The sequence below is a fragment of the Anticarsia gemmatalis genome, chromosome W, assembly GCF_050436995.1.
Source record: "Anticarsia gemmatalis isolate Benzon Research Colony breed Stoneville strain chromosome W, ilAntGemm2 primary, whole genome shotgun sequence".
NCBI lineage: Eukaryota > Metazoa > Arthropoda > Insecta > Lepidoptera > Erebidae > Anticarsia > Anticarsia gemmatalis.
In genome coordinates, this window is record NC_134775.1 from 421,747 (window position 1) to 437,391 (window position 15,645).

Genomic DNA, 15,645 nt, shown 5'->3' on the forward strand with positions numbered 1-15,645 from the left:
TTAATGAGCAGTTCAATGACCTCACAGGCGGCGGCGAGCCGAGCGCGGCGGTTGAGTTGGCGTTGGTTTTTTGTTTTGAAAAAAGAACCCATGTTTATTAAATCTAATAATATCAAAATTAAAATGTTAGTTTAATTAAAAGTTCTCATTACACACCCAATCATATAAGACTACCTACAGAGGAGATTCATGCGTTCATATGATAGCCATCAACCTGACTAAAGTCAGAGGCAGGATGACAATTTTTTTTTATAATATTATTTTAAAACTACGTTTTCCAAATTTACACTTGGTAGGTACGTAACACTCATTATTTGTAATGCCAGTTGTAACAAACTTTCAATTTTATTGTTAACTACACACAAAAATATTATTAGTAGTATACGAGTTCAACTTTCTTTACCTGGGTCTAGTTGATGATTGTGTGCGTGGCGATCGAGATCGAGGATATCTTAGTGGAGGCTTATTTTACAAAAAACACGATGATTAAATTTATAACACATACACATACACATACTCTTTAAATATTAAATGCAAATCACTTTTCAAATCAAAACTCCGCATCACCCGCAGTCGAACAAGCGTGACGTCAGCGCATAGCGCGCGAAGCAACGCAAATTTAAAAAAGCAGTGAAACTTTATAACGCTGTAACTTCGGTAATTTTGACCCGATTTTGATAAAACAAAAACTATTATTATCAGCATAAGTACACAAATTAAATGCAGTATGTTTAATAGTCATATTTTGATGTGCTGGTGTGACTCATGGTTTTGCATGTTTCTATTAGAGTAAATTTTCATTTTGTCAGATTTATAGGTTAAACTCATTACAATAAAAGTGTTCTGCGTTTATCCATAATGTGTTTGATATTTTATTGATGATTAACCGTTTCCGTGCGGATGATGCCGCACAGGCACCATGTAAATCTATTGCGTATGGCGTATGGTGCCCGAGAGGATACAAAACTAAAATATAAAAAACTCGGCTAAAACGACATTTGTCAAAAGAGTCCCGTAAATAAAAGTGTCTTTATTTGTCACCAATATCATGCCTACAGTGTTCGTTTCAAGTAATTTCGTAAATTAGCAAACTTCAGAGGTTGTAAACCAAGTTGTCGAGACACATTTTATTATTGATTATAATTATATTTCACTATCCTCATTCACTTCTGGTTTCCAATCGTCATAAGTTTATGAATTCTCATAAAACACGTCGTCATCGTCGCATTGAGTTTCGACTTCTGACTGAGGAATATATTTCACTTTTTTTCTGGGTAACTCCACAATAAAATAAAAAGATTGTCAATTAAATGCCTAACAAAAATCCACATTTTTAAAGAGGTAGACATAGATATTTTATCAATAAAAATACACTTCGGTACATTCTTATCCAAATAAAACACTTTAAGTAAGTGTTTGTAGGTAAGTACGACGTACGGTTACGAGTAGAATATTTTTGTTTTATTAGAATCGGACTTCCCATTCGGTTATGTGATTTACAAAACACTGGAATATAGAAAATATAACTATAAACGAGTTACACCACGCTGCAAACTCAAATGGTACGTGAACAAATTCTTTATAATAATTTTGAATAAATATATCCATAAAATAATGCCCGAAGGTTTACAACAGCTGATAAAAACTAGTTATTCACCTTCCATTTCCATAAAAACACACAGATTGTCACTTTAAAACGCACTGAACGAATTTACAGACCGATTACGTCCAATACACAATGGCAAATGATTCTATAACAAGTGGAAACACGAGAAAAAGCTAAAAATTACAACTCATGGCGGATGATTCCTCAGGGGCATCATCAAAGTCTCTGGCGCTTGGTGCCCCAGAGGCATCATGGAATTTTTGTTTGACGCCAGGCACTAAAGATTGCTAAAAAGACCTCCGCACGGAATCGGTTAATACATTCTAAATTGCTTGTATAATAAGTTACTAAACAACCAGTGCGAGACAATCATCAATCGTTCGATATATGTTATCTTAAATATGTGCTGTTGTGTTACCTACGTGTTACTACTGAAGATATAGTAACTTAATACAAAACAAGCATGATTAGGTAGCATGGTAAGTACCTATGTAAGTATTATTAGTCTGTAGAGAGAAATAAGATACTGTAGTCGAATGTAGATAATACTCTCATATTGTTATTATGCAGTAATACGCTACTTTTACGTCGGCATTCTTACGATGTACATAATATGTAGGTACTATACCTAGACAATGACTTATAGCTCCGGCTTACCTTTTGTAAAAAATGACCCTTCGCCACTGGAGCTCACGATAATGAAAAGTTTTTAGTAAACGAATAATTGTAAGAAATCGACATAAAATTAGAAGTATAAAGTGTCGCCAAACAACTTGAAAAGTTTCGCTACATCATAATGGACTATATTTTAAGTTTGTTTGGAAAGAATTGCAGGACGCGACGTCGAGGACTATTGCGCTTGGATCGCTCGATTGTTAGAACAGTCAACCGAGAGTCCTCTGCACTGTGTCTACGTTCAGTTTGCTTTAAACACCTACTTGTGTTCAAGTTGTTTGGCGATACTTTATGATGAGTTAAAATAAACTTGTGCCAAATTGAAAGCATTTTATTGTATGAGTCACACCAGCACATCAAAATATGACTATTAAACATACTGCATTTAATTTGTGTACTTATGCTGATAATAATAGTTTTTGTTTTATCAAAATCGGGTCAAAATTACCGAAGTTACAGCGTTATATAGTTTCACTGCTTTTTTAAATTTGCGTTGCTTCGCGCGCTATGCGCTGACGTCACGTCGCGACAGACACGCTTGTTCGACTGCGGGTGATGCGGAGTTTTGATTTGAAAAGTGATTTGCATTTAATATTTAAAGAGTCTGTGTATGTGTATGTGTTATAAATTTAATCATCGTGTTTTTTTGTAAAATAAGCCTCCACTAAGATATCCTCGATCTCGATCGCCACGCACACAATCATCAACTAGACCCAGGTAAAGAAAGTTGAACTCGTATACTACTAATAATATTTTTGTGTGTAGTTAACAATAAAATTGAAAGTTTGTTACAACTGGCATTACAAATAATGAGTGTTACGTACCTACCAAGTGTAAATTTGGAAAACATAGTTTTAAAATAATATTATAAAAAAAAATTGTCATCCCTGCCTCTGACTTTAGTCAGGTTGATGGCTATCATATGAACGCATGAATCTACTCTGTAGGTAGTCTTATATGATTGGGTTTGAAATGAGAACTTTTAATTAAACTAACATTTTAATTTTGATATTATTAGATTTAATAAACATGGGTTCTTTTTTCAAAACAAAAAACCAACGCCAACTCAACCGCCGCGCTCGGCTCGCCGCCGCCTGTGAGGTCATTGGACTGCTCATTAAATAGTATCAACTGTTTGGTAGAAGTTCATTGCTAGGTAGGTATGAACATGATATGGCATCTTGATCTTGAGGAAGTGTTCAAAAGGCAATAAACTTCTATTTAACATTTGCGCTTGACAGTATCTGAACCGGGCTTTAAGTTTTAGATTAGGTGTCTTTTGCAAAAATATAAAACAGTTTACATGGTACAGAAAAAAACAATTTTTGGGGTGTTTTTTCACTGGAGTTAGTACACATAGGAGCAATACAATATTTTCTAACCATTTTGTTTGTCCACTATAAGCAAAACAAATTATTTAAAGCGAAACCGCGAGAGCGCAACGAGCCTATGTAGGTATCGGCAAGTACTGACGAAATTGCAGTGTCGCGAGATGACGTCTAACGTCCGTGCGTGTACGTTACGCCAGCAAGAAAGTGTCACCTAGAGTGATATAAGTAAAACGTATAATTAGTGCGCAATCTGCTGTAAATGTGCGCCGCATAAAAAAATTGTGCGTGTTGTAGTTTTGAAAAAAAAACGTAAAAACGATTCCTGCTGGAGTAACGTTGTTCTAGCAAGAAAATTCTAGACGAATTATCGCAGAGATAAAATACATACATGGGCAGAGAGCTTATATTTGTGCAAGTATGTGCGCCATAAATATAATTTGTGCGTCTTCAGGTTTTCGAGATATTGCGTTTCTCGCTGCAGTAACGTTTTGCGAATTCGTGTATCTCTAAGACCATTTTATGTGCGCCTGTAGAATGAACATACACGAATAGCTCTTAATTAGTGCATATTTGTGACATAATTAGATGCCAGATAATATTTATAATTTTCAAGTAATCGCGCTTTATTGAAAACTTAAAAAAATATTGTAGCCCCTAAATGAGAAGACGTATAAGCTCGCTAAAAACTGTATTCGTTCCATCTTGTTGTTTATAATTACCATAAAAAGTTTCAAAACAGAACCTACAAGCGTTAATGAATAATATTACTAAAAGTCGAAACGACGGCATCATAACTTTGACGCCAACAAACAAGAAACTGGCTCAACCTAAGATGTGTAGATGTAAACCAAAAATTAGTGCATTTATCAAATAATATATAGTAAAAATATCCAGCTTCAACTGTTTCGTGTTAAGTAAATATTAATACCAAACCAAAACAGTTATTCAGCGCAGGTTATCCGACCAAATTCGAATGACTACAAAAAAGCGACGGATTCATACGTATCGATGACCTCCTTTATTAAACGTATTACACCTAAACTGTGTTCGTACAGTCACGCTCAAATGTTCGTTGGGAATTATTATTACAATGACCTAATAAAAATATAATATATGTATATCTAGGTATTAAATGTACTTTCTGATCATATGAAATCAAAGAGCTTGTTGGTTTAAAAAAATATTATTTTTATTATCATAATCATGATTCTTAAAGTAATTATGGCAACAAATCACAGATCAAATTTTCTAAATAAAAGCCTATTATAATAGCTCTCTTTTTCAATTATTTTACTGAAGTGATTCTTTCAGTGTTTTGAAAAAAACACGCGGGAATCAAACATCGACCTTGAAACCTTGAATTTCTCGAACATTTGAGCGTGACTGTACGAACACAGTTTAGGTGTAATACGTTTAATAAAGGAGGTCATCGATACGTATGAATCCGTCGCTTTTTTGTAGTCATTCGAATTTGGTCGGATAACCTGCGCTGAATAACTGTTTTGGTTTGGTATTAATATTTACTTAACACGAAACAGTTGAAGCTGGATATTTTTACTATATATTATTTGATAAATGCACTAATTTTTGGTTTACATCTACACATCTTAGGTTGAGCCAGTTTCTTGTTTGTTGGCGTCAAAGTTATGATGCCGTCGTTTCGACTTTTAGTAATATTATTCATTAACGCTTGTAGGTTCTGTTTTGAAACTTTTTATGGTAATTATAAACAACAAGATGGAACGAATACAGTTTTTAGCGAGCTTATACGTCTTCTCATTTAGGGGCTAAATATTTTTTTAAGTTTTCAATAAAGCGCGATTACTTGAAAATTATAAATATTATCTGGCATCTAATTATGTCACAAATATGCACTAATTAAGAGCTATTCGTGTATGTTCATTCTACAGGCGCACATAAAATGGTCTTAGAGATACACGAATTCGCAAAACGTTACTGCAGCGAGAAACGCAATATCTCGAAAACCTGAAGACGCACAAATTATATTTATGGCGCACATACTTGCACAAATATAAGCTCTCTGCCCATGTATGTATTTTATCTCTGCGATAATTCGTCTAGAATTTTCTTGCTAGAACAACGTTACTCCAGCAGGAATCGTTTTTACGTTTTTTTTTCAAAACTACAACACGCACAATTTTTTTATGCGGCGCACATTTACAGCAGATTGCGCACTAATTATACGTTTTACTTATATCACTCTAGGTGACACTTTCTTGCTGGCGTAACGTACACCGTCCGTGCGGCCGCTTCGCCGGAGTTTGGCGCGAAGGCCATACTTTGACGTTTAATATCTCGGTCATTTTTGAAGATACGAAAAAAATTAAAACAGATTTTTTTATTCTTGAAGTACCTACCTATTTTTTAAATATGCTCATAACAAAAATCATTGGTGTGACTCATTATTCCAATGTTGCCAACATTTATATAGGTATTTAATTATTGATGTAGAAAATCTATATTATGCAAAATTATGTTGATGCAAAAATATTAATAAAAAAGCATAACTGCTTTTATCTGTACTACCTATGAAATAAAATGCCTCCTTTTTATCCTTAAGTTAATTCATTGTAATTAATGGCATACGTAATGATTGTGACTGAGTAAATACTGTCTTAAAAGTGAGAATGTCTTATTACTGAAAAGTATTTTTTTTTATTTAAATAGGCAACTCCCGCACTAAGAATTGCTCTTGTATCGCGGGGACTTTTCAAACATACAAACAATTGACACAAAATACAACCAGATTCGAAACAACTATTTGTGGATGGCACAAATAATTGTTCCGTGTGGGAATCGAACCCATACCTCCCGACGCAATGGTAGTGGCGGGACGATCTAAAACACTGCGCCACGGAGGCAGGCTAAGGTACGATTCAGACCAACCGGCTAGCGTCGCGCCGCCTCGGAACGGAGCCGTACGCGTGCCGCGGCAGCCGAACGTGTGCCTCGGCAGCCGAACGCGTCCGTCGGAGCTGTACCGCTACTGCGGTATGCGTACGGCTGCCGCGGTAGCCGCACGGGTGCCGCGGCAGCCGACAGCGTCCGCTGGAATCCGTACGCACTCCAACAAGGTGTACGTTACGCCAGCAAGAAAGTGTCACCTAGAGTGATATAAGTAAAACGTATAATTAGTGCGCAATCTGCTGTAAATGTGCGCCGCATAAAAAAATTGTGCGTGTTGTAGTTTTGAAAAAAAAACGTAAAAACGATTCCTGCTGGAGTAACGTTGTTCTAGCAAGAAAATTCTAGACGAATTATCGCAGAGATAAAATACATACATGGGCAGAGAGCTTATATTTGTGCAAGTATGTGCGCCATAAATATAATTTGTGCGTCTTCAGGTTTTCGAGATATTGCGTTTCTCGCTGCAGTAACGTTTTGCGAATTCGTGTATCTCTAAGACCATTTTATGTGCGCCTGTAGAATGAACATACACGAATAGCTCTTAATTAGTGCATATTTGTGACATAATTAGATGCCAGATAATATTTATAATTTTCAAGTAATCGCGCTTTATTGAAAACTTAAAAAAATATTGTAGCCCCTAAATGAGAAGACGTATAAGCTCGCTAAAAACTGTATTCGTTCCATCTTGTTGTTTATAATTACCATAAAAAGTTTCAAAACAGAACCTACAAGCGTTAATGAATAATATTACTAAAAGTCGAAACGACGGCATCATAACTTTGACGCCAACAAACAAGAAACTGGCTCAACCTAAGATGTGTAGATGTAAACCAAAAATTAGTGCATTTATCAAATAATATATAGTAAAAATATCCAGCTTCAACTGTTTCGTGTTAAGTAAATATTAATACCAAACCAAAACAGTTATTCAGCGCAGGTTATCCGACCAAATTCGAATGACTACAAAAAAGCGACGGATTCATACGTATCGATGACCTCCTTTATTAAACGTATTACACCTAAACTGTGTTCGTACAGTCACGCTCAAATGTTCGTTGGGAATTATTATTACAATGACCTAATAAAAATATAATATATGTATATCTAGGTATTAAATGTACTTTCTGATCATATGAAATCAAAGAGCTTGTTGGTTTAAAAAAATATTATTTTTATTATCATAATCATGATACTTAAAGTAATTATGGCAACAAATCACAGATCAAATTTTCTAAATAAAAGCCTATTATAATAGCTCTCTTTTTCAATTATTTTACTGAAGTGATTCTTTCAGTGTTTTGAAAAAAACACGCGGGAATCAAACATCGACCTTGAAACCTTGAATTTCTCGAACATTTGAGCGTGACTGTACGAACACAGTTTAGGTGTAATACGTTTAATAAAGGAGGTCATCGATACGTATGAATCCGTCGCTTTTTTGTAGTCATTCGAATTTGGTCGGATAACCTGCGCTGAATAACTGTTTTGGTTTGGTATTAATATTTACTTAACACGAAACAGTTGAAGCTGGATATTTTTACTATATATTATTTGATAAATGCACTAATTTTTGGTTTACATCTACACATCTTAGGTTGAGCCAGTTTCTTGTTTGTTGGCGTCAAAGTTATGATGCCGTCGTTTCGACTTTTAGTAATATTATTCATTAACGCTTGTAGGTTCTGTTTTGAAACTTTTTATGGTAATTATAAACAACAAGATGGAACGAATACAGTTTTTAGCGAGCTTATACGTCTTCTCATTTAGGGGCTAAATATTTTTTTAAGTTTTCAATAAAGCGCGATTACTTGAAAATTATAAATATTATCTGGCATCTAATTATGTCACAAATATGCACTAATTAAGAGCTATTCGTGTATGTTCATTCTACAGGCGCACATAAAATGGTCTTAGAGATACACGAATTCGCAAAACGTTACTGCAGCGAGAAACGCAATATCTCGAAAACCTGAAGACGCACAAATTATATTTATGGCGCACATACTTGCACAAATATAAGCTCTCTGCCCATGTATGTATTTTATCTCTGCGATAATTCGTCTAGAATTTTCTTGCTAGAACAACGTTACTCCAGCAGGAATCGTTTTTACGTTTTTTTTTCAAAACTACAACACGCACAATTTTTTTATGCGGCGCACATTTACAGCAGATTGCGCACTAATTATACGTTTTACTTATATCACTCTAGGTGACACTTTCTTGCTGGCGTAACGTACACTCCAACAAGCGCCCAGAAGTGCCGCTGAAATTTCTTTACTTATTATTTCCCATGCGTTTTGTTTACATAACTTGTCACTGTATTTACGAGAATTAACGTCATAAAGACAATCATATGTCTGGACTAAAGAAATTAGTTTTTCTTCCGTATCCATTTTTGATTTTAATATGTTAACTGTCGCTTGAAGAACACAACTTCAATGATTCGCTAGTTGCTGCACCGTAATCTCCGTTCGTATTTCACGACGCACAGCTGACCGGCTCCGAACGGACCGGACGGCAGCCGATTGGATGCCGACGGCGCCGTTCGGAGCCGGTCGGGGCCGGTCGGCCGTCGCGACAGCCAAATGCATTCTGCGACAGGTCGCGACGCGTCGCGGGATGCCGACGGAGATAGCTATGCGTAAGTTGCTTGCAAATATGAACTGTAATTACTGTTGATACATTTCAATGTTCTTTACCGCATTGTAAAATGCCGCCCGGCCCGGCCCGACGCGAGCCGGTTGGTCTGAATCGTACCTAAGTCGAATTGAGAAACAGAAAAGCGCGCTAAACCTATTCAATGAAAAAACAATGCACTTAATAGGTTATCAATCGTTAAACAACACGAAACAACGAAACACGAACAAACATAAAATTAACTTAAAATAAAAGTACAATTGGCGGCCTTATCGCTTTAACGTGGCAATGCTTTATTTTACTTTTCTTATTTATATTTTAGTATATTTCTTTTGTATACAAGTAGTTAGATCTTTAAACTCAAAAAATGTAGACCCACATGATTTGAATAATAAAATAAAAATATTTTTTGTGCGTTAGCTACATAAAGGGTAGTATAGGTACAGGAAATAAAAATACTTTTAAATTTCGACGACTGTTTTAATAGGATTGGACTCGTTTTATATGATTATTTTTATCTGTTTTTGTTTCATAGAGATAATTTCATTCCTTTTTTTTAATAATCGAGTCATGTATTTTTATAGCATTATTTTTTTCAACATGAGTTTTTTAACATCCAAATATTATGACTACATATTGATACATTACATAGTTATTATATCTAAATTCGTAAAATACAAATAGTGCCTGAATAAGTAAACAAAAATAATATTGGCACAAGAGATTACAGATAAAAAAAAGCACAACCAACGCCATCTCTCGGTGAAGAGAAGAATTAAATGATGATAAGTCGCTTTTTTTTCAACAGAAATGCTAATTTATGCATAATTCAACCTTAAAATATATTTGAGCAAAAATATAACTATTTTTTGCAGTCGTATCAAATCCAAAACCATTTTTAAGGTGACGTATTATAATGTGCAGCAGCTGACTGAGATCGTGCGAAGCCCAGGGTTAAATACTTTAACAGGGATGTGGACTAATTTTCGCGCCAAAGTTAATACGCCACTGCATATTAAAACATGTCACACAAATTATACATATAATCTTAAAAAGTAAAAAATTATCACAGCGCGGTTTATTTATTTATGCAAAACATACAATTCTTAGCTTAGCTTTACGAATTTATGCTAAAAGGCATTTTTTTTTTCAGGCAAATAAAGCTTAGCTTTCAAAAATAAATCATAGCAAAACATTTGTATAAGTAGTCTTACGACTTTCATTCGTTAAAAATTGTTAAAGGCTTTTTCAAATAGAATGCGTTAGCTTGATTGTCCGCTATTTATTTGTCTTTTAAGTACTGAAATAAATACAAGAGAATTCAAAATAATATCATTATCATTATGAAGGTGTCTAGTTGCCGGTAAGCAACTTGGACAATATCGCTACATCATAATAAACGAATTTTAAATCCGCTTGAAGGAGTTGCAGCCCAGGACGCGACGTCGAGGACTATTGCGCTTGGATCGCTCGATTGTTAGAACAGTCAACCGAGAGTCCTCTGCACTGTGTCTACGTTCAGTTTGCTTTAAACACCTACTTGTGTTCAAGTTGTTTGGCGCAAACTACCTGTCTCTAAAAATGTATGTTTGTATTAGTATGATTTTAACAAACTCAAGGCCTTTCCCTCAATCCGGGAAGAGACCCTTGCCCAGCAGTGGGACATAAATTTTATCTATATATTTATTTATGATTGTATTTAGCATGTCTTTCAAATTTATTAATTTAGTGTTAGTATTAACTTTACTTTAAGTAACCGTCCTATTTGACAAAGCATTTATTTCTTAAAGAGAAATATCTCTTTACACTACATACATCACATTGAGATCAAAAGTCTTTTTGATTTATATACTAGATCAAAAGTATTTTTGATTTATATACTAAGTAAAAGGATTACATACATTCAATAAATTCTTAACCTACAATTAATAGAGAGTTAAAAAAAATGACACCCTTTGATTATAGCACAATGAAAATATTTCGCTGTTTAACTTTGTGTAAGTGAAATTAGCAAGAAGCCGCTAGGCAGAACACGAAAAAAAATATGAAGTGCGTGTGACGGAACGGAACGTCGTTGCTACGTCTCCTAGTAGGTACTTATACGTCTCTCGTATTTATATTTCGCTTGCCGTGGCTTGTAATATTGTTATTAATACACAAAGTTGTTATCAAAGGCGGATCCCGAATTGAGCACACGACAAAACTCTCTTTACTTTTTATAGCATAACCAGTACCGTAAAACGGGGTGAATAGAAACGATTTTCAACTTTGTCCTAAAAATTTGTTGCGAATAACTTGTTATTTTTATTGTCGGGTTCTTTTATATCATGTCCGGCGCCATGAAGAAAGAGCTAAAACCATATTTGTCCAAAAATATGCATAATTTTACGATATTTCCTTAAAAAAATGGTAATTTTCTATTCACCCAGCGATAGGGGTAAATCGAAACGACCAAAGGGGTGAATGGAAAAACTGTTAGGGCTGCCAAAGACGACTTATCCAACATACTGAAAAGGGAGGTTGTGTGTTTCAAAATTTAAATAACCGTTGATAATTACTTTAACTCAAAAAATAAAGCAAGATAACCTAACTAACTTTCATACTATATGCAGTAGTTTGCCGTTATAACTTTGATACAATGATAATTGTGAAGTTCAGAAGATTAATGACTATTAATTTTTCATTGTTTATGTTAATTTTGTTTACAGTTTTGACAACCCTATTTATTAATCTCTATTGACCCCTCACTCGTTTCTATTCACCCCTTACGCGTTTCTATTGAACCCTGCTATGTTTCCATTTACCCCATACTGTAGTTCTATTCACCCTTCAAACGATTCTATTCACCCCGTTTATACAAAAAAAATACAATTTCCATGATTTAAACATATTTTTTAGCTTTAAAAACGTTTCTTCAATTAACAATATTGTATCTTTATAAATTAATATACACCTAAAGAGATAAACACTTCAAACAACTCATTAGAAAAGAAATCCCACTTTAAATCCAAAGTTTTGAGGGTCGATATTAAGGCATTCAAGGACGGTAGACTTTGAAGCAATTTTTTGGGTATAAATATCAATTCAAACAATTATAACACCGCAGAGAAGTAATATCGACGTGTAATCATTTAAAATTTGAACAAAATTCTTCAACGAGAAGCACTCAAATATTAGCCTTGAAAACTTTCCTGATTTTTTTTCTATTCACCCCGCGAATTCTATTCACCCCGTTTTACGGTAGTGAGATCCGAGTTTGACATTTAAAATGTACTCTTTAGATAATTTCTAACTACAAGGTCAAGACCTATAGGTAAGTTTCGGTTATCAAATTAGATGGACAAAGTGACAGCAAATGTATGAAAAAATATTTACTTGATATTATTATGCTAACCGTAACTTATTCGGAAGTGTTAAACTAGATCTTGACTTAAATAAAAAAATACTTGAGGGTAACGAATGCCACTGAATTCGTTAGTGTTTCGATGAGCGTATGTGCACGCCGAAAGAAAAAAAAAATGCCTAAACGTAGTTTTGCTGTGCTTGATTGGAGCTAATTCATTCTATTATATCATTCATATTCATATTATAATTATCTTAATATTAACAAATATCAATTTACGTAGGTAGGTATAGTTTCAGAAAAATATAAGGGGTGTAAATAGTTTCGTTCTTAATAATATCAATCTAAAAGAGATAAGATTTTTACAATAAAATTAATGGACATTTTGACAAATAATTGATAAAAATTGTTCATAAAATATAACCTCGATTTTCCCTCCAAAAATATAACGTTTGACATTTACAGTGATGTGAAATGTAAGACAATTTAGGTCGATAGATTTGAAAGTTTTTAAGTAAAAAGTAAATGTAGAATATTAGTACTGCTAATTGCCTCTAGCTGTCGACAATTAGATAAAGGATTGTCCAATAATCATACCCCATTAAATTTAGCTACTCACCCTTCCTTTTTCAGATGCTACGTTTGAATGAAGCTTACACGCCGCTTATTTACTCGTTATATCATACTGTCTATATCACTTCAATCATATTTGATGACTTGTTTGAATATTATTTTTAACTGATTATTGGACCACCCGTAATTGTTATTTAATTAACCACTAATTATTTAATTATACGTATACATCTTTAATAATTTATTAAGTATATTATAATAATTTGTTTTGCCAAATATCTACTTATTAATACGAATGTTTGACACCGAAATCTAACGTTTAGATTGACTTACACCTACTTATTTACAATTTTAAATAAACTATATGGTAAAAAATATAAAAAAACATTAATAAACTCTAAAAAGACTTTTTCTTAAATCTAAATAACTAGTAAGTTCAGTTCATTTCAACTTAAAAAATAATAAGGAAATATTTCTAGAAGTTACGTAGGTACACTAAAATATATGTCCAAAATTCAGTCATTTTGTTTAAATTAATCTAAATAGTTGAAAATTTTAGAAATAACTAAATCGCACTTTCCTTTTGGTCTCCGTTCTCCTTTACTTTCGGGACAAGGTCCTGTAACAAATTAAAGTTATTAGTTATATTATTATAAAATGTAGGATATAATTTGATCCTTCCAATCTCATTAAATTATCAAAAACGTTCATAAATATACCTACTGATACAATGTACGTCAGGCTGGCCCGGCCCCATGGAATTTAATAATGAGATTGTTATCAATCCAATGTACCCGGGTATACTAATATATGTAACACCTTCATTTTCAATGTAACTCTTTTTAAAAAAAATTACGTGCACTTCTTAGTGGCCGGGCCAGCCTGACGTTTTCAGCCCGGCCACCTTGTTTCCCACTAATCTACAAAAAATACTGGCAATATTGTGCTACAGATGAAATGTACCCTATAATTTATGCATATGTAACACAAAATCGAATCCTAAAATGCAATAGCATACGAAATATTAGCGGTTGCAGGTGGCCGGGCTGAAATTATTTCGTTAATATAAAACAGTAAAACTGCAACACCTACCAAAAACTAATACCAGTACATAATGAGATATAGAGATATAGAATACATGTAACGCTTTCATTTTAAATTATAATACATATTTAGAAAGAATAATCACTTGAAATTATATTTCAGCCCGGCCACCTAAAAGCGGTAATATTCCCTAAAATCTTATGCCAATTTGTACAGTAAAACCTGATACAGCTATGAAATGAAAGTTACATTCGTTTCGTTTTAGTCGTATACCTTTAAGCCTTCTGTTTGACTAGATTATCAAAATCTGAGAAACTTGCCGAAGAGTGACTATCATTTATTAACTAATTTCAGGACATTTGGTTTGTTGAGTGAAACAAAATTGGTAATTGTCATATTTTTTTAATAATCATTTTTGAAATTAGTTAGACAACATTTGTACTTATATTAATTAGGTACTATAACAATTGTTAATTATAAATAATGTAAAAAAAGGTTACACATTGATAATAACACAGTTATCAAAAAATTATAGTAATATCAATATTACCTTAACATCGAACATTCATTCATTCAGAATATTAGAAGATAATTTTTGGTTAAATACTTATTATACCTTGATAAAAAATCACAGATTTTCATAATGATTTTTACATCAACTTTGAATTTAAAGTTTTGAAAACTTTCAATTAAAATTATGCAAATAAAATTATTACAACAATTCTTAAATAAAGAGAGAACCATAGTTCTCTCAGTGGCAGCTAATGGAAATATAGCTATGTAGTATATATAATTTAACATAATATTAAAATACACAGCTAAAAATCACAATGTTAACTTGTATAATTAAACGTATGCTAATATAATAATCATTGCTTGACTAATTCAAATTTAAATATATTGCTTATTAGAATCGTTAAAAACGTACTAATCACTTGATTATGTTATTTAATCAAGCTAAAATGTACGTCAAGGAATGTAAAAATGTAATAATAACCAAAAATTATCTTCTAATATTCTGAATGAATGAATGTTCGATGTTAAGGTAATATTGATATTACTATAATTTTTTGATAACTGTGTTATTATCAATGTGTAACCTTTTTTTACATTATTTATAATTAACAATTGTTAAAGTACCTAATTAATATACTTAAGTACAAATGTTGTCTAACTAATTTCAAAAATGATACTAAAAAAATATGACAATTACCAATTTTGTTTCACTCAACAAACCAAATGTCCTGAAATTAGTTAATAAATGATAGTCACTCTTCGGCAAGTTTCTCAGATTTTGATAATCTAGTCAAACAGAAGGCTTAAAGGTATACGACTAAAACGAAACGAATGTAACTTTCATTTCATAGCTGTATCAGGTTTTACTGTACAAATTGGCATAAGATTTTAGGGAATATTACCGCTTTTAGGTGGCCGGGCTGAAATATAATTTCAAGTGATTATTCTTTCTAAATATGTATTATAATTTAAAATGAAAGCGTTACATG